This window comes from Protopterus annectens, chromosome 4.part1, assembly GCF_019279795.1.
Source record: "Protopterus annectens isolate FY-2018-M chromosome 4.part1, PAN1.0, whole genome shotgun sequence".
Lineage (NCBI taxonomy): Eukaryota > Metazoa > Chordata > Ceratodontiformes > Protopteridae > Protopterus > Protopterus annectens.
Genome location: NC_056734.1, coordinates 628774337 through 628795887, shown reverse-complemented (window position 1 = coordinate 628795887; position 21551 = coordinate 628774337). Strand labels below are relative to the sequence as shown.

The following is a 21551-nucleotide window of genomic DNA, read 5'->3' as shown; positions in this document are numbered from 1 at the left end:
AACACCTCCCAGTTTGGTACCTTCCATAATCATTGTTTCATACAGCAGTGCCAAGGACTGGGAATACTCCCTGACACACACAATAACCAGTGGTGACTTTCTTTTCATCAGTGAGATTATCCCCACAAGAGCTCCCAGAAAGAAAACAAGCAAGAGGCTACACTGAATCCCCCACACCAGGCATAGATCTTGATATGGGAGAGGCTTTCTCCCAATCCCCTCCATAAAAAAAACAAGATTTGGGGCAGTCTTTGTATTGATGCAGTAGAGCGGGTTTTGGCTGAATGACCCCACCACCTCTGTTGAGGAAGGAAGAGAGATCCTTAGGAAGTGTTCTGGCCTGCCCCGCAAGCATCTTGAGTAGTTCCATTCCTCCAACAAGATGGTAGACCTCAATTGCCATTGTGGTCAGAAAGTCCTATGTGGCACATCTCATTACTAAGGGTTTTGCATCCAGGAAGAAAGTGATCATTGTCTCCCTCTACTCTTCCCTCATTAGGCCAAACATCGCGTACAGTGCCCCGTTTGGCATGTACCTCACTAGACACCTGCAACAACTGGAGAGGCCGCAAAAGTACCTCACAAAGATCATCCTAGGCTTTAAACACGTGTCCTATATGGACAGACTCAAAAAACCTCCCAACTATTCTCTGTCTCAAAGTGCTTAATTATAGGTGATCTGTGCTTAACTTACAAAGTCATGTCTGACCCAGCTCTGTTAGAAATGCTACATCTAAAGAAATCCCAGTCCCTCCACACCACACGCTACAGAGACCGCAACCTCATTACCACAATCAGCAGAACGTGCTGGAGGAACAGGTTCATAACCCAAATACTTCCCATACATGTTAAACAGAGCACCTCACTGGCCCTCTTCAAGAGAAACCTTGATGAGTGGATGGGAAATAGAAAATTCACCCTGGGGATCACTGCCTTGATGAGTGGATGGGAAATAGAAAATTCACCCTCTACTCGACAGAGGCACTGGCAACTAAGTTCGGGTGGCAGGATGCCAGGCTTAATCCTATGGACTATGCTTGTAAAGGCTCCAGGGCCATTAGCCTAGTATACACCTATGAACCTATTTGCCAGTGTGCATAGAGGGTGCATAGAGGCAGCCATGTCATGGAACATAAAAAGTCTGACAAAGTGCTACAGACTCCCAAGGACAGGCCACATTGGAGTAAGAACCATTTGTTGATTTCATTGTGGTCTCAGCAGATACAATAATAGAAACTTCAGAGGCTGCTCAGGCAAGTTGTTCTCTGAATGAAGAATTGTAAATGATACACTTCTTATGGAAGTGGGTTTACACATCATTTACTTTTGCAGTACACTTATCAAATTACTTAATGTATGTGATACGATTCCAGAGGGAAGAGCTAGCTGACAAAAATGCTTAAATCCTTCAGGCAGTTTTCCATGGACCTAACAGAAAACACTTGGGGAGTCTCATTGTCCATGCAGTTGCTTCATAGCACCACAGATAGGCGTGAGAATGGCTGTGTCAGGCATAGTAATGAGAAGACATACGTGGCTCAGATTGTTGGGATATGCCGGTCATTTCAGGATGTTCTTTGCCATTGCCCTCTTAGATGGGTCCACTCTTTTCAAACAGAAAGTCAAGGTAGTATTGCAGGAGAGAAAGCAGGAAAGCAAAACCTTTATGGCTGATGGAGTTAGGTTCCGAAACCCACAAAGGACCTTTGCACAGAATCAAAAGGGAGCAAAGAACCTATGGTTTCATAAATCCCAACAGTTTCGATATGAACAATGAGAATACATAACTCTCTAGTGACGTGGTGTGTTCTTCAGTAGCCGCTTCCCTAGAAGCAGACTGTATCCATGAAAACAGTCCTCCTGGGAATAGGCAGCAGACCTCCTGAAGGACTGCCTGACTGTCCATCTTTGGAGGAAGTCTGGTATCATATTTCCCTGCATCCACAAGCATGGCTTCCCATACCTCAAGACAACTGGGTCATGGAAATTGTGTACATAGGCTACTCATTACCCTTTTCCTAGATTCCACCCATGCCATCCTCACTCCCAGATGTCCCATTCCATCACGAAATTCAGCATTACAAGAAGTAGCAGATCTTGTGCAAGAAACAGCAGTCTATGCAGTCCCAGCATTTTCTTGATATCCAAGAAGACCAAAGACCTTATGCCCATACTCATACTGGACCTCTGTTGCAATTGATATTTCCTTGTCTACAGGAGGAAATCGAATGTGCTCTTTGACCCTTCAAGATGTTTATCTACACAAAGATGGCCTAACTGTGAAAGAGGTTTCTACTCTTCAGAGTCAGAACCAGTCATCAGTTCAGACCCTTGCTCTTAAGACTTAACACAACCCCAGGTTTCATAGTAGTGGAATGGCTGCATTTACAGCTCATCTTTAACTGCTGGGGATCAAAACTTTCCTTAGAGTCTATCATTATTGTGACGGTGTGATAAGCAGACAGTTTTGGGAGCTATGTACAGTGGGATCAGCAAATCGCTGGTAATTAAACACCACAGTTAAGAAAAATTTCACTAGAAAAAGGTGAATTCCATCCAGGAAATCCACTATGAGCAGGAAGGTGGAAAGGAAATTAAACTTGAAGTTAAAGAAGCCTAAGGAAGGGTTTCCAGATGAGAGTCGGAAGAAGTGGAAAAAGTGTGACAGCATGATGGATATGGCAGAGATAACTGTGGGATTACTGAAGCAAAAAATAGACCTAAAATACTATGAAATTTTTTAAATCGGCAATAACTTCTTAGAGCATATAGCAACAAACAAGATCATATGTGTAACTGCAGAAGTAGAAGGCATCTAAAAACATGATGAAAAATACATTGTCAGACCACAACTTTTAAATTTGAAGAGATGATGAATACGTTGGCTAAACTGGAGGACATGTGGTGGTGGGAAAATGTAAGATATATGGCAGTACCAGAAAGAGTGGAAGGAAAAGATTGTAGGAGCCTCATGAAGGATTGCACACGTCAATGGGCAGGCATCCCGGCTGAAAAAATTAAAATAGGGCCATAGGGTTTACATTCCTGGTGTGAGGGGGGAAGGAGAAGGCCCTGTTCATTCATCAAAATGCTCTCATAGGTGCAGAAGGAAGAGGTTCTGTCATGTCTGTAGAAAATGCAGAATTATGTAAAAATGGGGGAATCCAGAGAGTTTGTCAATAATGGCTGTTCTGGACAGATGTGAAACAGAGAGTGCATTTATACCATGCTTCAGTGAGTGTATGGAAAGAAATCTTAAGTTCAGGTTGCTGTACTGGGCTTCCCTCTTCTACCCCATCAAAACTGCAACCTACACAGATCTAAGAAAGTGTATGAGGTGTTGAGTAAAGAGGGATTGGAGCAAGAGACTGTGGCAAATGGCTAGAGTGACCAGAGCCTGAAGCCCACCAGTCACAGTCTTATCAGGCAGCAAGGGAACATTTCCTATTAAAACCCTTCATGATATTCGACAGAAAAGGCAGGCTATGACAAAAGGATACGCATGCCTATTCAAAAAGAATGTGTGAGATGATGGGGATCAGCACACTGTGGACATTTTGGTGGAGGAACCTGAAGATGAAGATGTACATTGTGATGGTTAATGAATATGAAAAGTTAATGAGTTGACTGATACATAGACCATATAAGATATTGGACATATCGGTCTGACTTTCTAAATAAATATAAATAAAATGGGGCAGTGTATAAAGAGGGGGTGTAGAAAGGGGGCTTAATTACATTTCAGACAGCTCATCAGGTTTAAACTTGCAAGAAGCTAAGGGAACTGATGCTGGGACTGAATATGGATGGTTACACTAAGTGTCAAAAAGTGCATTATTGTATCCATTGGGAAATCTACTATCCCTGGAAAGTACCACATTGATATTATGCTCCTAAGAGCATACTCTATCATTCAGGATTTGGGAGCATATGTGAACAGTGACCTGACATTTGACCATCGTGTGCCCACAGTGGTAGGAAATCTGGTCTAAGGTTGTTATTGTCCCCTTTACTCTTCTCTCATTTGGCCAGTCATTGAGTGTGTATCTGGCCAGGAATATGCAACAACTCAGGCACCCACAAAGGTTCCATGCAAAGAGTATACAGGGCCTAAAACATATGTCCAACACAGACTGCCTCAGAGCACGGTCACTGTATTCAGTACCTTACAGACTGTTGAGAGGAGACCTTTGTCTGACTTACAAGGCATCCTTTGACCCAGTACTGATGGAGCTGCTGCACATCTGCAAGTCAAGTGGTATCAGAAATATTCATTCCAGGGACCTAAATATCCTCTGCAACTTAAATAGAACAGATTGGAGAGGTGGGTACATCTCTTGGTGGTTACTGACACTCTGAAAGACTCCCTATTTATGTAAAGCAAAGTTTCTTTTTGTCTCTATTCAAGCATAATCTAGATCTATGGATTGGGTTGAGGAAATTTACCCCAGGACTGACCCTGTACTACATATTCACAGAGGCAGCAACTAAATGTTCTTTCTTACAACATGGCCCCTATAAATACTCATTGATGTTACCCATAGTAATCACTGTCTTGCCCTGAATTAATCACTGTCCTATGGGTAGTTTATAAATACAGAGCATGGATTTGGATAATGGCAATTTAAACTAACAGGATAATTGAATAGGCTTGAAATGGCCTGCAAGGGCAGTTAATCTAGTGTTCCCCTATAAACATATGTTAGTAAGCTAGTAATGGAAGTATTTACATTAGATATAAGTGAAGAATTTTATGATAAAGCAGGAACTGTCAATACTGTGCACTGTAATCAGACACCTATTAGTGATCCCTTGCATACCACTTGCTCTAGCCTCAGTAATGATATCATGAGAAGCGTCTGTTGGCTGGTAATAAGGATAAGACAGGTGGAAAGTATGAGTTAAAAAGGACAGGAGAGAGAAAAAAATGCCACACCACTCCAATGCATCCCAGTCTTACTAAGATCTCACAAGGAGATATCTAAGGAAAGAAGAAAAATGAGGCTTGGCTTAATAAATGAATAAGAAAACTGCTTCCAGAAACCCATGAAATGGAAAATTAAGAACTTTAGAGAAAGAGTGAAGGAAGAGGGGCACAGTTCAACACTTGATTGGAAGAGGAGGAGTGATTTATTTTCATTTTTCTGTTGGTTTGGCCACTCCAATTCAGACAGGAGGAGGTGGGATGTTCCACCATTGCAAGAGTAATGGGGGAGGGGGACCTATGCAAAGATGGTTGGGCCACCCAAAATCTCAGTGAGTTTTTGAAGGCAACAAGACGGTTGGATTACCCTGTGCAATTTGAAAATAAATAAATAAATAAATAAAAGACATTTTGAGGAGGATGGAAGCCCCTTTAAATAAGTAAAACAGGTGAGATAGGAAGACAGTATAAGCGAGCAGCTATGATGGATGTTAATTCAAGGAAATTATGGGGAAAGTAATGGCAATGGTAGACCCAAGATGTAATGCATCTAGTTGTTTCCTTCTTTTCTCTTCTTGTCTGCTTCAAAATGGGTAAGATATCTAGTCTTCACTCAGATTTCCTACGGGGTGAGTCAGGAAGGTGTGTATCTGATGGAGGAGGAAGGAGAAAGAGTTTTAAATAACAGTGATCTCTTGCTTGCATGGAGCACCATAGCTGTAGTGGTTATTGTGCATGAGATAATAGACTAATAACTGGTGCTAGAGCCATGGGCTAACATTTAATGCCAAGAAATGTATAATAGTATCCTTTTCAAGGTGATACCACTGGAAACTACCACGTTCGTAATACTTGCCTAAGGGTTGATCCAGGGTCAGGAATTTAGGAACTCATGTAGACAGTGACCTGGCCTTTGACTATCATGTGCCTATGGCAGTAAAGGAAATCAGTCCATGTTGCACAACCTTTAAGCAAGAGCATGGCACCTAGGTCCAAGGATGTCATTGTTCTGCTGTACTCAGCCCTCATTCCACCAATCTTTTTTTTTTCTCATCATACCAGTCACTGAGTACAACACCCCCTTTAGTATACATCTGACCAGGCATATGCAACAACTGGAGTGTCCACAAAGGCTCCTTACAAAAAGAATACAAGGCTGCAACAACATTTTCATCCATGACTACCTCAAAGCCCCATAACTGATCTCTTACTTCTGTGGACTCCTGAGATGTAGTCTATGTCTAGACTACAAAGCATCCTTTGATTCCCCTTGGGTGAACCTGTTGCACATCTGCAAAACAAATAATATCATAATTATTAGATCTAGGTAAACTTTGTCTGCAACTTAAATAGAACAAGCTGGAAGGACAGATATGTGTCTTAAGAGACTACCCCTTATCTGGAACAGGCTTTCCATCCATGCGTATCAGAGTTCTTCCCTAACCCAGTTCAAGTGTATCTTGAACCAGTGAATGTGGAATCTGCAATTTACCCATGGTCTGGCACCTATATCTCTAGTAGAGGCAGCCTGTAAATGCTTGATCACCCATGCATAAACCTACATATATTTCTTAAAATAACCATAGGGCATCAAAACTTGCTAGATTTATTTGGGAAGCATTGATGGGCTTAGAAAGATCCCCATGGACATAAGCCTGGTAATCACCTATGAGCCTATGAATCAATAAGATAAGGGGGACTTTTTCAGTGAGTGAAAGGAGTGTGGGCTTAACAGGAAAGCATGAAGGAAATGTAACATTTTATATATTTAGGTTTGTTATTAGTGTTAAGTTTAAGATAGAGAAATGTTTATAGTAATTTAATTAATAGTGAAAGACCCAAAGAAATGCACGGAAAACAAAAACAGAATGGCTGCTAGATATTAAAGTATGGTGGAGGAGGAGGGGGGACTAAACACAGAACAAAAGACAGAATAATGGAATTATGAAATAAAACATGGGGCTGAAGCTGTTATCAGGAATGGGCTAGCGGGAGAAAGAAAATGAAATAATGTTCTAGCTTGTGTAACTAGAGTGGGATAAGTATTGCACTACAACAAGAAAGTCATTTGATCAGAAGCAAGCATGAGTCCGTTATAAAACAGAATGGGAAAGTGGAGTTACTGTTCTGTGTTAGATGGAGAAAGGGAAAGAGGATTACTAATACTAATACAGAGGGGAATAGGCAGCAAAGTTGAATTGAGTAGATTTCTGTGACAGCCATGTAACGGTAAATAGACGATGGGAAGGAAACTGAATTATGCTGGCATCGGTTTGTCTTTCCCTAGAGTCACTTTTGAAGGAATAAAACAAGTAATGGGAGAGTCCTTTCTTTCAAAAGATGACTACTGGTATTAGTGGGAAATAAGAATTGTAACTTATAACTTAGATTTATTTATTTATTTACCGGGAAATTCCGACTGGGGCAGAAGCCCATTTTCAGCAGAGGCCCAGAGAGACCAGCTCCACAGAAATATAAGCAAAATAGAATAATTAGATAGTATAATAGTATACATATGGTAAGATGCTTAATACACGTCAACTAGTTAGTCTGTACAAAGAAGTATTCAGTATAGTTTCCTAGTAGATACAGGTTCAAAAAGAAAAACACACAAGCATTTCAGTAAAGATCACTGCAAGAAAATAATTGGTAATGTGTACATATTAAATAATAGTTATGAACTAATGAGATTTCCTTTATATATATTTTAGTAGTAGTAACACTGAGGAGAGGGAGAAAATGAGGTAAGGAGTGTACAATGTGATGAGATGTAGACATCTTGTCTCTCAGGTTTTGGCGCAGGAGCAGTGCCAGATTTTGGACAGATGTTCAAATAGTAGTTGATTGAAACTGGTAGATTCAGAAGTGTTTTGGAGGGTGTGGGATAGAGAGTTCCATAATTTGACTATTTGATTTGAGAATAGGGCTTCACCATGAATCCTTGTTAGCTTTGTTTACTGTGAGGAATTTTTTGTCCGCAGATCTTAGACTTCACGGACATGACTAGGGAACATCAAGTTCCTAAGAGATGGGAAATTGTCTGGATAGAAGATGATATTGTGTGTGAATTTAAGTTGGTAGAGATTGAGAAGGTTAGGTAGCTCGAACCAACTTAATTTATGTAGAGCAATACAGTGGTGGATTTGGTGGGGTATTTTGACTGTGAAGCGGGCTATTTTGTTGTTGCAAGTTTTCAATGTGGTTAAGTCTGATATTTTTAATTTGATAGAGAGGGAAAGCATAAAGGAGCGTAGAGAGGAGGAAGGTTCTGTATATGACTAGTCTGGCATTGTGAGTGAGGAATGGCTTGCTTTTGTACAGTCAGCCAAGTTTGATGTGAACTTTAATTTTGATAGGTATGTGTTGGTTAAATCTGAGTTTGTTGTCTATAGTAACGCCGAGGAGTTTTGTATGCTCAGCTGGTTGGATGACTGTGTTTGCTGAAAGAATGATGAAAGGAGGGGGTGGTAGGTGATTGCTACTGGTAAATAGCATTAACTGTGTCTTTTTGGGGTTGAGGACTAGTTTTTATTTAGTTAGATATGTTTCGATATCATTAAAACCTTGTTGGGCTACTATTTGGAGATCTGGTAAGGTATCTGCTAAGCAGATTAAATTTGAATCGTCTGCATACTGAACAACATGTGTTGTGGATGAGGTTAGATCATTAGAGAAGATGGTGAAAAAGAAGTGGCCCTAGTATGGATCCTTGGGGGACTCCGACTGAGACAGGCAGAAGTGGTGAGAGTTCAGATTTCTATCATACTTCTTGTCTGTCAGAAAGATAGCTTAGGAACCAGGAGAGGGAAGTCCTTGATAGTTTTAGTGAGGCAAGAGCATTAAGGAGTTTTCTGATGGGAAATGGTGTTGAACGCTTTTGACATGTCTAGAAAGATTGATGCTACTTGCTGGTTTGAATTTCTGAGTTGGTTGATGGTGTTAGAGAAATGAATAATGGGACAGAGTGCAGCTGTTGCATTTTCACCTCACAGCAGAAGGTTCTCCGGTCTGATTCTCAGCTGGGGTACCTTCTGTGCAGAGTCTGCATATCCTTCTGTGTTCATGTAGGTTTCCTCTGAGTGCTCTAGTTTCCTCCCACTTCAGAAAGACACATGTCTAGAGCGTTTCTCCCCAGGTCTTCGTTGAAAATTGGCTTTGTTCCAGGTCAGACTTTCCTGGTAAACGAATGTTAAATAAAATAACAAATAAGGGCTGTGGTGGTGCTGTGTTTTAGTCTGAAACTGTGTTGGAATGGAGAGATGTGATTATGAGATAGCAGGTTTTGTCGCAATTGAGCATGTATACATTTTTCCAGAATTTTGACATGGGGGAAAGGATGTCTATGGATCTGTAATTGTTTAATTCTGTTGATAATCCTCCTTTATGTATTGGGGTGTTATAGAAAATTTTCCATAAAAATTTGGGGCATATTGTTTTGCTATAGACCTATTTACCATAATGAATATAGGCAGAACTATGGCATCAGCTGAAAGTTTGAGGTACTCATTGGGGAGTTGATCACCTGCTAAGGAAGAAGGTTTCAATTTTGTCAGCATCATTCTTATGGTGTTAGTTGGGACAGGTTTGAGGTCAAAGGAGGAGGAGTTAGTTTCTACATTAGGTGGAAGAGATGGTAGCGTGTAATTGTTCCCTGTAATTAAGGAGAGGGTGGTGTTTATAAAGTAGGTGTTTATTTGTGAGGCAGTACTCACACTTTGGTTGTTGGTTCTGGGGTTGTCGTTTTACCTGGGTGGAGGAGTGAGTTAATCGCCAGCCAGAACTTTTTGGGATTGTTTTCATATTTGTTTTGCATAGATATATAATATGTTTTTTTGTTTTTTTTTTTTTGTCTAGCTTGAGTTGTTTGTTTGATTGCAGAGCTGCTGGTATGCTAACATAGTTTTATTGTCTTTTGTTTTCTGATATTGAAACCAGGTTTTTTCCATTAGTTTTTGAAGTCTAATGGTTTCTTTTGATATCTAGGGCAATCCCTTGTTTTAACACGACATGTATGAGTTGGTGCTACACTATTTAGAATAGCTAGAAATGTGTCATTGAAGTATGTTATGGCCTAGTCGAGTTGAAGATAATGGAGTGGTGTCCAGTTACATTTATTGAGCATGTCTAAGAATGGTTTGTTGGAGAAGTTTTTGGTATTTCGTACGACTTTGTAAACTATGATTCTGGGTGGGTTGAGCTGATGACATATTAAGTAGGTAGGTTTATGGTCACATAAATTATTTGGAAGGCATCTGGAGATACAGGTGTGAGAGATACTGTTAATAAGTGGCCAGTCTGAGATATTCCCTTTTGCTATGTTCATCTATTTGAGTGGGAAACTAGATAGTTTGGGAGAAACCATGTAGATTTATAAAGGTGGAGGGGTTATCACCAGTAAAAGTGTTTCTAAGTTGAAGTCGCCCGTGATAATGGTTTTGTGGGTGTAGGTTGAGGCTGTCCAAGCTAAGAGTTCTTCAATGGCAGTGGGAGTATTGTTGGGGGTATGTAAGAGTCTGTTATCATATTTCTCTTTAGGTTGCTTCTGAGCCATGTTAATAGGACTTCAGAGTTGTTATCATAAGGGTATTTGATGGGTAGGCAGTCAATACTAACCTGTGGTATGGTATGCAGTCTAACCTGTGTATGCAGTAACCTTGTGGGAGCATGTCTGGGTCTCTTATATGGGGGTTTAGCCAAGTTTCTGTTTTCTTTGTCTGTAGATGTGGCAGGACCAAGAAGAAGATGTACAGAGGGAAGGAAGGTACTTTCAGAAGTATGTACAAATGTTTGGTCTTCAAGATGTGATGCTAACAAAGGGGAACATGGGGGAGTACCGCTATCACTTGGATAGATACAATACTGGGCCTGGTTGGACAGAGGCTATATATCAAAGGAGCATGTACACCTATTATGTGGCCTTAAAACCCATCTAGCCACATTCTATGACCATGCTCTGAAACAAATGGTGCTTCTGAGCAAAAGTAGGGAGTACCCAGAAAACACTGTCCCTTTCCAACTTACCTGTTAAAAAAGAAAATGTTTCAGGATTGACTTGAAAAGGATTTGACGGACAGTACTGTAAACTGTAAATCCATATCTGTACAGCAGGACATTAGGGACTGGGATAGATGCTTAAAAAGAAAAGGGAGCAACTTAGTTGAGGCAAAATCAAGGGAGATTTGGCAGTGAGGATATTGGAATTCTCTGAAAGCCACTAGCACCTTTTTTGTATGCTTTCATTTAACACCCTTAGCAACCCATGACATTCAGACTTTTTTAGGTATGGGTTCCATAACAGATGCCTTACCAGTTAATAATAAGTATTAGAAAGGGCAAGGTGTAAGTAACAAAAATGACCCAAAAATTGTTAATCCGGGTGTCCTGCACAGGAGAAATTGATTGCTATTTTTCACTTATTATTCATAATTACATTCATATTTTTATAACTGAGACCTAAATGTTATTTAGAAGAATGGAGAAAATTGCCATGGTGACACAGACAGAAACATACGTTGCCAATGTCCACTTATAGTACTCTGCACTGGAAATATTTGTAGTTTGCTAGTAATTATGAAAATATGAAATATTTCCATATGTACTTAACATTTCTAAAACTAAGTGACTTACAGACTATTGCATGCCATCAAGTAAAACCTTAAATGATGTAGAAGAAAACTGTCACTGAAATTTGTACTGTCACTGATATCAAAAGAGCAGTGTGCACCTGTTATGTGACCAAGCTGTATATCCTGAGAGATGCTTAGCAGTATTAATAACAATAACTATATATAAAAAAGCATAATCTTAAATACTTACCTCTGCAAATCTTTTTTCCTATTTGTCCACATGGGGTCTGGGTGTCGCTTCAACAGTGACTGTCTACTAGAGTCAAGGTTCACACCGCCGGGTGACAAGATATTTTTTCAAATATCTCTGAAAATGTGCAGTCCAAGAGGAATTTTTTTGCTATCATGTGAAAACTTATGTCTGACAAAACTGTTTTGACAGTATGTCTAGGTTGTTCAGATTCTATGATGTGATTTGTTTTTGAAACATTTGGGGAAAAAATGTCACTCTAGGTTCATGTTCATAGTAATATATATTAATTTTAATGTGAAATCCGTGAAAACACTGACTGTTGTCACTGTAAAGATTTTTTAGTGATAACATTGTTTATACTGTTTTAGTAACTTTTATTGTTAAAAAGATATTTTACATTTGTTGCTGCTTGTAACTTGATTTTTCAGAAAACGCTCTGGAATGTGAAGATGTGTGTAGGCTAGTAGAGGTTTGACATTCCACACCACAGAGGTGTTAATGAGTTAATAAAATAAAAGATTTGCAGGATAAGCAGGTATACAAAGACAAAGAATATGAAAGATCTAAATCAGGCAGAGATGGAAATGGTAGGTTATCTTGACACGTTAAATGAATATAGCCTGTAGGGTTAAAACAGAATAACCTCAGAATGAGAACATTCCTGGCACAATAATTAAAAGACAACATTCAGTGGAAAGAGCAGTATTTAAATTTGGGGAACAAGCCAGAGGGAAGTTGGAAGCAAAAGTAGAGGCAATTTTGCAGATTTTACATAATTGTTATACTATCTAGAGTAAAAGGTTATCCATGGGGATACTCGATGGCCTTGTTGGTAATGTACATTGTATTATACCTTGCAGACCTTTAAAAAGATCTTGGGGAACTCTCTGATAGACTTGGAATATATGATCAGTTCATCGGAATATAAAATAAGGGGTCCACTTTGAAATTTCGAAACTTCAAAACCTCGAACATCACAATCCCGAAGATCAAATGTTCGAAGTTTTGAAATCTTGGAAAAAAAAAAAAAAAAAACATAAAACAATAAAATGTTAGCAATCGCATTTTTGCAGGGGGCAAGCCCCCCCCCTGTACCTCCCACACCCCCTGCTACTTAAGTATACCAACTCCGAGATCGCACTACAGTGAAGAGAATGGTAAAGTTACTGTTCCGCACTGTCAGGCAATCGCATTTGTTCACTTTCAAGATTTCAAAACTTTGAACATCTGAACCTCGGGATTGTGATGTTCGTGGTTTTGAAGTTTCGAAATTTCAAAGTGGACCGAAAATAAGTGAGAGCAAAACAAGTGTAACCATATTAAATTACACACCCACAGCTAAACTTGTTCAGCGGTTCCCTTTTCTTTGGGGCATCAGATAATGAGATATATAGGAATATGGTTAATAAATAATGTAAGAAATGCAGTGCAAGAGATGTGGAGACAGAGTCGGAAAATAATAGGGAAGTTAAGGCGACAGAAGTTAAGTATAGACCTGGTTATTATAGTGAAGGCAATAAAATGTTTTTGACACTACTGTTGTTGCTTTCTGGCCAGGCATATTTAACTCTGACAAGGGATGACAGAGTTAAGGTTAGGAGAGAGATGAAAGGTTTTAACTTGGAGAATGAAAGATGCTGATTGTCCAGTAGGAGAGGATGTGTTTGCCGGTAGAACAAGTTGGGGGTGGAACTGGACTTTCCAGACTTGGAAACTGCTACAAAACCACCTAATTATGGCAAGTTCACCTAATGCAGGATAAAAAAAATTAAGTGCAAGAAAGACTCAGCCAGGATAGAGACTTCACTGTAATAATTTACGCCACCTGTAGTGGACCCCCATGGGATGTATGCAAATGACCCCTTAATAACCTAGCATTGCTTAATCTACATGACTTCTTAATGCCCATAACTTTTTACTTTTTAAGTCTTTCTGGGTATATTCAGCTAAATAAAGCCAAACCCCACTAGCAGTAGACCTGTCTTGCGTCAGACTTTTGTGACCTCGTAAGTACAGCATAAGTAGATTATTTGGCTAGACTTTAGAAATAAAAGGCTTTAAACGCAGCTGATGCCCATAAACTTTGAGGTGCCAGCAAATATCTAAAAGAACACCGAAGATTAAAACGGTTGCACAGACAAGCCATTCAATAAAACCTGGAAGAAAGACTAAGCCAAACTAGCGACTTCACTGTGTAGTACCCTAAAACTCCTGTAGTGGAGGCCTATAGGATGTATGCAAATGATCCCTTAAGGACATAGCAGTCCTTATTTCTCATTACAACTGCCTATATGGCATTTTTGATTATATACCAAGGTAACCCAGTATTGGCCTTCTTTCAAAAACTCAGACTCCCCTTTCTCTTTCTCTCTTCCCGTGACAGCTAATTTTTTTTAGTATATCCTGAGAGGGAAGCCTTCAGCTGTCACAGGAAGTGTGTTCCATCTTTTTTCTGAAATCCAAAGGAAAGTCCTCTGACTCCTCAAAGGATCCAGCGTTGTTTTTTTCTTGCTTACTTCTCAGATTAGTCCCATTTGGGGACCCCTTCCTCTCTTTTTAATATTATATTTATTATTTCCTTTCTATATTTTCTTTTTAAAAAAAAAATGTTTATTTTAATATTTTATTTCTGTCAGTATTTATAGTAATTCCTGTGGGAATTTCTGCTTGTAGCGGTGTTTATTTGGCATCTGTCTTAGACACATGATTGTTTTTACTGTTTCTGAGGAAACTTGCAGTATTCCTCTTAGAAGTGCAGCGTGTTTGTGCCCTGTTGTACACTAGGGGCAGTCTCATACAGTCATCACTGTTACTCTAGTTTCATCCTTTGACAGGAAAATTGTACAGAATTTGGGATTTTTTTGGCATTTATACATTTATTTACTATATTGTTTATGACTCTGCTTTGTGTGTTTTTGACATCGGAAAAATTAAGTTATTTGAAAGTGCTGTGGAGATTTTACCCTGTAACAAGAAAATGTAGTTTAAACTGCTATTAAACATTTTATGGCAGTTTAACATGGTTAAAGTATGTGGAGCTAATTTTTAACACTGGTTTAGCACATTAGTTGCTTTGATGTTTAGACTTTGTGCCCTGATATTCTTTAACTTCTGTAAATTGTAAAAGAATTCTGAACACTTTTCAAAAGTGTCTTTTGTGATAGCAAGACAGTTGGCAGAGTTTAGTAGTATGGGGATTTGCTTATTACTAGAAACTTTGTTTATTGTGATTCATTATCTAGTATTGTAAGTTTACTGTGGTGTTAGGTGTTCATCTCCCTTGACTTGATGAATCCTAACTCTGGGGACCCACCCATTAAATCTGGTTGCACGTAAAACGAGAAAAACAAAATAAAAGTATGCCTCAGCCTGTGATCAGTGATTCTGTTGTCACTGCTCAGCCAGCGGACCGCTTACCTTTTGCAGCCATCTCCCTTTTATGGCCGCTATGTAACCGGGTTTAGACGCATCCTCCTGGCTTTTCCATTACTTGGGCAGGTATAGGAGAATCGAACCTTTTTGATGTGAGAATAGTCTGGGGGTTAGAGAGCCCTAACCAGACAAAATACTCTGCCCCCCGTATATTTTATGTAGTAGTAGAGTTCACAAGCTAAAGAAACAGAAGCTTCACTGTACAACTGATCAGGTTTTAGCTGTTTATAAGGCTGATGTAGTTTCCTTGGCTGAGTGTTCTGCAGACAGCTAATTCTGGTTGTTGTGTTCCCATACATGGCTCTAAATCTAGTTTGGCTAATAACCTTTCTGTTTCAGAGAGTAAGGAATCTGAGGAGGACAATAGTGGTTTCTTAGTTGACACCAAGTCCAATTACTTTGATTCTTTGGAAGGTGAACCTGAGCTTAAGTTCAAAGAAGTGTTCACTTTTCCTCAGATGATTAATAGATTTAGTGATGTTTTTGCATGGGAGCAGTCAGGAACTACTCCTGAAGTAGGGAGAGCATATGGCCTTGTAGTGGACAAGATGCCCAATTCTTTGGTTATCCCCTTCTATTAGCAGTCTAGGAAGATGTTTATAGAGCTGCGTGCAGCATACCATTATCTGTTCCAGCAGTCCATAAAAAGGCTTAGAGAAAATATTTGATCTCCTTGGGTATGACGTGTCTCCTCATTTGACAGATGACCTAGCTGTCTGCTCAAATAAAAAGTTTTTTGCTTCTTCTAACGACCCCTGATGGAAAATGGTTGGACCTTCATGGCAAAAAGATGGCTCCTCCTAATTATCCTGCTCTTAAAACTTTAAAATTCCCCATAAAGCCTTGATAATTTATTTTGCAGTGTGAGCACAGTTGGATAATTTTACTGCATCCTTCTCTGCAGAGCAAAAAGCTTGTATGAATGAAATGGTTTGTAATTTGACTCAGATTTTGAAACATGCTTTGAGATGTGTGAGTGAATGTGCAGATGCAGTCTTGAGAAATGCTTCTGCTTCTGTTGTATTAAGACAGTATGCTAGGTTAAGTAATCAGAATTTTTCTGATTAATTTAAAGCTGAAATTTTGAATGTACCTTTTAAGTCCTGAAATGGTGTTTGGGCATTCTGGTACACAGATTCTCAAACTGTGGAATGATAGAGGTACATTAATGCATGGTGTCTATTGGATGTTTCAAGTACCCAAATTCTCAAACAAAAATCCCAGCCAAATGAAAGTCAAGGATCCAAAAAGAAATGACAGGATTATTTTTTCAAAACCTTACAAGAGGGGTTCCTTTTCTAAAAATAATCAACCCCCTGCAAAGGAATGAAACTGCTGAGTCACAGAGCACCCCTTCTCCCTTTTTTCCTTCTTCCCCTGTGCTCTGTCTTAACCCTTCAGCCTAGCTGCAATTTAGTGTCAGACAAATGCGTTCTAGGAATAATATTGAAAGTGTAAACTTGGCAGTAGATAGAAGATATTCCCTCTTTCAGAGGAATTCCCCCACACCCAGCAGACCAGATGGAGCTGTTTCTCCAGTGCCCCATCTCATGGTAGAGGAAGGAGTCAAAGAACAAGTACCTGAGATACACAAAGGCAGAGGATTTTACTCCAGAATCTTTTAGATATCAAAAAAGGAGCACTCCTGGAGACCTGTCCTAGATTTTTCTTTTCTAAACACCTTTGTAAAAGTTCTGAAATTCAAAATGCTCACCATACAGTCAGAGTCGATCCTAGCGTTGCTCCCAAACCAGTGTTTCATGGTGATTCTACATCTCAAGGATGCTTATCATATTCCTGTTGCTCCCAATTTCAGGAAGTGTTTTAGATTTACTATGTCTAGCTGACATTATCAGTTTTCTGCATTACCCTTTGAGCTGTACACTGCACTTGAATGTTTTCAAATTGTGTGGCCCAGTGGTTGCCTATTGCAGAACCGTAGGCATTCACATTTTGCCTTATTTAGATGACTTGCTGATTTGTGCAGATTCTGTATCCAGGTGTTTGGAGTCATTAGACAAGATCACATCCCTTCTTCCCCACCTGGTCTTCAAATTGAACCTTCAAAAGTCCTTCCAGACATACTGCTAGTGGATTGTTTTCATGTGATTTTTGATAGACGCAGTGAAAAGGATGACTTTTCTCCCAGAAGACACCTTCTGAGTTATCCGGGCATTTTATTGATTTATCTCTTCTAGGCATGGCCTTAGAAAGAGTGTTCCTCAAAATACTAGGCTTCATGTTGTTAATAATCCTCATGATACCACTATTTGGACTACCCATGAGAAAAAATTCAATGGTACTTAAAGAATTGTTGGACCAGCACCTTCATCCCTTGGATTTCCAGATATTGGTACTGGAATTTGTGAAACAGGAACTGCAGTGGTACAGGGATCAACTGTCTGTAAATCCAGGACTCCCTTTCTCTCTTCATACCCCAATCCACTATCTCCAGATTGACTCTTCAGGCTTTGCATGGGGAGCAATGTCCATGGGAGTTCAAGTGCAAGGCTTGAGGGGTCCTTAAGACATGCCAAAGCAAATAAAAGTATAAGAGATGTTGGCAGTGATTCATGCCTTAAAAGTTCTTCATCACTTCTGGACTCCAGCTCCTTTTCTAGTGATCACAGATTACAGCACCGTGAAGTGGTACCTGACCAAGCAAGGGGGCAAAAAAGTCATACCCTCTTTGCCAGTTAGCTGTGATGGCCTGGGAGCTGGCTGTACAGCATTCTTTGACTCTTCAGTCTTCATATATTCTGTCAGAACAAAACACAGTGGTTGACAGACCAAGCAGATCCTGGACAGGCGCTTATGAGCAGAAACTCCGTGTAGAGATCTTCCAGGACTTTATTCATATGTGAGGATCACCTCAAGTAGACCTGTTATCCTCCTTTCAAAACAGACCACTAAAAACAATTCTGTTCAAGACATTCTTGCAGCCATGCTTGGTAGGCAGATGCTCTGCCATTCCCATAGTCAGGAATGTTCCTGTATGCCTTTCCAGTGATTCTCCAATTTACTTCTGAAGATTCAGAAAGAATTGCCAAAGATCATTGTGATAACCCCTTTTTGGCCCAGGCAAAGTTGTTTTACCTTTTTAATAGAACTGGCTAATGACAATTACCACAAGTTTCCTCACCGAATGGATCAACTCGCGCAGCATCAGTGGTGTATGGTACTCCTCAAATTAGAATAATTGCGAGTAACAACCTGGATAATTCTATTTTGATACCTTTTAGGCACTTGTTCCATAAGAGTCTGCAGAAGGTATTGAAGGAGGCAAGAAAACATGCAAGTAGAAAATGGAAGAGATTTTCTAGGCAGTGCCTAGTCAATAATAGAGGTCCCGAAAGGGTTTTCACACCTCTGGTTTTGAGATAGTTGTGTGAGTTAATTAGATTAATCTGTCTGTCTTTGTTTACTGGGGAAGAGTGACTGGGCTAAAACCCTATTTCAGCTCCACATTTTAACACCGGATCTGATATCTTGTTCATCCTTTCCTCAATCGATGAGTCTCTGATCTGACTTTGGTCACTTCAGTAGACTTTGGCTCTGTAGCCGAATCTCCTTCCATTACCCTTAATCCTCTCCTTCACATACAAATTACCTCGTATCTCATTTCCTGCTTCAGCATTTGGATGTAGTCACCCATAGATTGAGTGGTATTTGGTACTAGATAAGTCTTTTAACTTTTTTATTGTAATATTTTGTTCTATGTCCTTCCTTTTTCATCCTCCCCATTTTTCTGTCAGAAAGAAGCAACATGTACATATAATTTTGTTTCTGTTAACTTTGTATCATTGGGCCTTGTGCCTTTACTTTTCTTTGCTACCTGACTGTTCGGTACTACTTCAAAATGCCATTGTTGGAATTTGTGTTTTGTGTGTACTGAGTTTGGTATTAGGTGCTACCATTGTTGGTAGCTCTCTTTCTAGACTTTATATTCCTGTACATTTGTTGTTGTTGTTGTTTCTGTTGTTGACCTTTTAGATGAATGTCAAATAAACCAACTGGTTTCAGAAAGTGCTTTTCTTGTGGGCACAAAAATCTCTAACTCATACCTTCACTCTGTGTGTGTTTATTGCCTCTTAACAGTTCATCTCAACACAGATTGCAAAATCGGAGTAAGATTTAACCATAGAGTGCTGGTAAAGCACAGAAACAAACTGGGATTGAAAGACTTGCTTCCCTCCACTTCTTTATCTGTAGTTCCCCCTTCCAAGAAATGTTCAGTGTCTTCCAAGGGGGATGCGGCTGATAAGGCTAAGGATTCAAGGAAGTGTTCCTCAGATTGCTGTACTCATCGTCTTCCTCCTATCTGTGGTTTGACTGTGCCTGAGAAAATTGTGAAAACATTGGGTTCAACTACTTCCTCTGATCTGACCCCATCTAAACAAAAGACCCTCAAATCCAACTGTTCCTTCAGATTCAGCTTGAGCCAAGTCAGTCTCCACATACTAGATGAAAATTCTCCCCAGAACCTATTTCTTTGAGGGTCCACTCACATTTCGTGCAGGAGACGCATCAAAAGATGTCCAGACCACCCTTAAAATCTAGGAGCCTAACAGAAGTAGATGTGGACTGGATGATGGTAAAATTTCTCAGAGCCAAGATTCAGTTGAGAGTAATTCCAGCTCTGTTTTCCATTGGATCTGTGAGTCTACCATCAGTTCAGCCCTAATTTTTGACTCCTACTCTGATACGTTTCAGAGTCTGTGGACCCAATAATTCTGAACTTGTTTGTGTTAAATCTTAAGGCTTGGCCCTCATCAACTCCAACACCTTCTCTGATCCAGAGGGGCTGCAACTGTGTTGTACCCAGAAGGTCTTGGAGCTATAGCATCAGCGCCAGATCCGGGGAGGTTGGGTTCAACACCGATGTTCTCAGAGCCATCCCTTCCACTTGGGCCTGAGTGCTGCACAGCTCAGTTGTCACCCCTGCATCGAGACAGGATCTTGGAAATACTCTGTTCCATCCTGGACTGGGGGCATTGGCTCCTACCAGATCAGTGCTTGATTCTCCCATGATCTCTGCCTTTAAAGTAATGGAGAGAGTATTTTCCACCTCCTCTGTGAACAGGACATACTTGCCTCCTGGGTCTGCCCCCCTCCCTGAGTTATGTTCTTGGGATCATGAGTTTTTTCATCATGTTCCATCAAGATAGATGGCCTGTCAAACCTAGAGATGGTCCTCTTCCAGGACTAGTCTTCCACTAACCCCCCCCCCCGTAGAGCTCTCTCCGAAGTGTGTATACAAAAAGGGGCACTTAGTTTCTTCCATTAAAGACTCCTGTGGTGAATCTTACTTTGATGAAAGGGAGGGGTCCCCCAGATCACCCCTTGAGCATGTCTGTTTGATGAAATCCTCGAACTCTTGAGACTGAAAGGTGGTTGGTCTTCTACCCCTCCCAGTAGGAGTTGGTGTTTCTCAATGCTTTTGGAGCAAGCAAACTATGTCCTGCATAGTCCTCGCGGCACATGAGATGGTGGACCTCATCTCTCACTAGGCATGGAAGGATCTAGATATCAGTGAACCTGTTTCCAAGAGGCCATATAAATACCTTGTTGCATCCAAGGATAGGGCCAATTGGAGCAGAAGTTGCCCAGTGAATGCTATGGTGGTAACAGTGGCCACCAAGAAAGACTCACTGAACAGAATTCTTCTGTCTGCCTTCTGAATAGGGAATTCAGGGAGCTGGACAGATTCCAGAAGCATGTTTATTTTTCAGTGACCTTCACCCTCAGGTCACCGAACTACTTGGCACATGTTAGAAGGTTTCAGAGGGAATTAAGGGGTTTTCCAAAATCCTGTCAGGGCAAGAAGACTATTTCTTTGCAACTGGCCATCCTCTAGTTGAATGCCTCCATGAAGCTGATTTCTCACACCTCAGAGGGAGCTTTGAGAGTGGCAGGTTCAGGAATTGCTGTAAGAAGACATGGCTGGATGTGCTTTGTGACTTTATTTCTTTTGATGGATCCACTTTGTTTGGCCATAATGTGAAGAAAACTGTCCAGGAGTGAACTGGATGGGAAGACATTGTCTGCCATAAGGATAGGTTTTTCTAGCCTTCAAAGGACTTTTTCCTGGTACCAGAGAGGAGTTAGAAAGATGTGGTTCCACAAGATACAAGGGTGTTCCCACAACTCCTACAGAGGAAAATCCCCCCCCCCGATGACAAAAAGGGGAATTCTAATGAAAGATGTCACCCTTGTGTCAGAGGAGGCCTGCAACATCAGGGTTTTAGAGGCCCTTACTCTGAGAAGCCCTTTCAAGCTCTTGAAGTGTTGCCTAACTGCTGCACTCTGGAGGCAGTCAGGGGCACTTATCTCTGCAAGCAGAAACCCGGACAGCCATCATCGATGATAGTTGGGT

At 40.4% G+C, this 21551-nt stretch overlaps 1 protein-coding gene across 1 annotated transcript in view; it reads left to right on the top strand.

The window, feature by feature from the left end:
• Window positions 1-21551, top strand: part of PIK3CA (phosphatidylinositol-4,5-bisphosphate 3-kinase catalytic subunit alpha) — a 1902358-nt gene that overhangs the window by 548605 nt on the left and 1332202 nt on the right. The window lies entirely within an intron of this gene.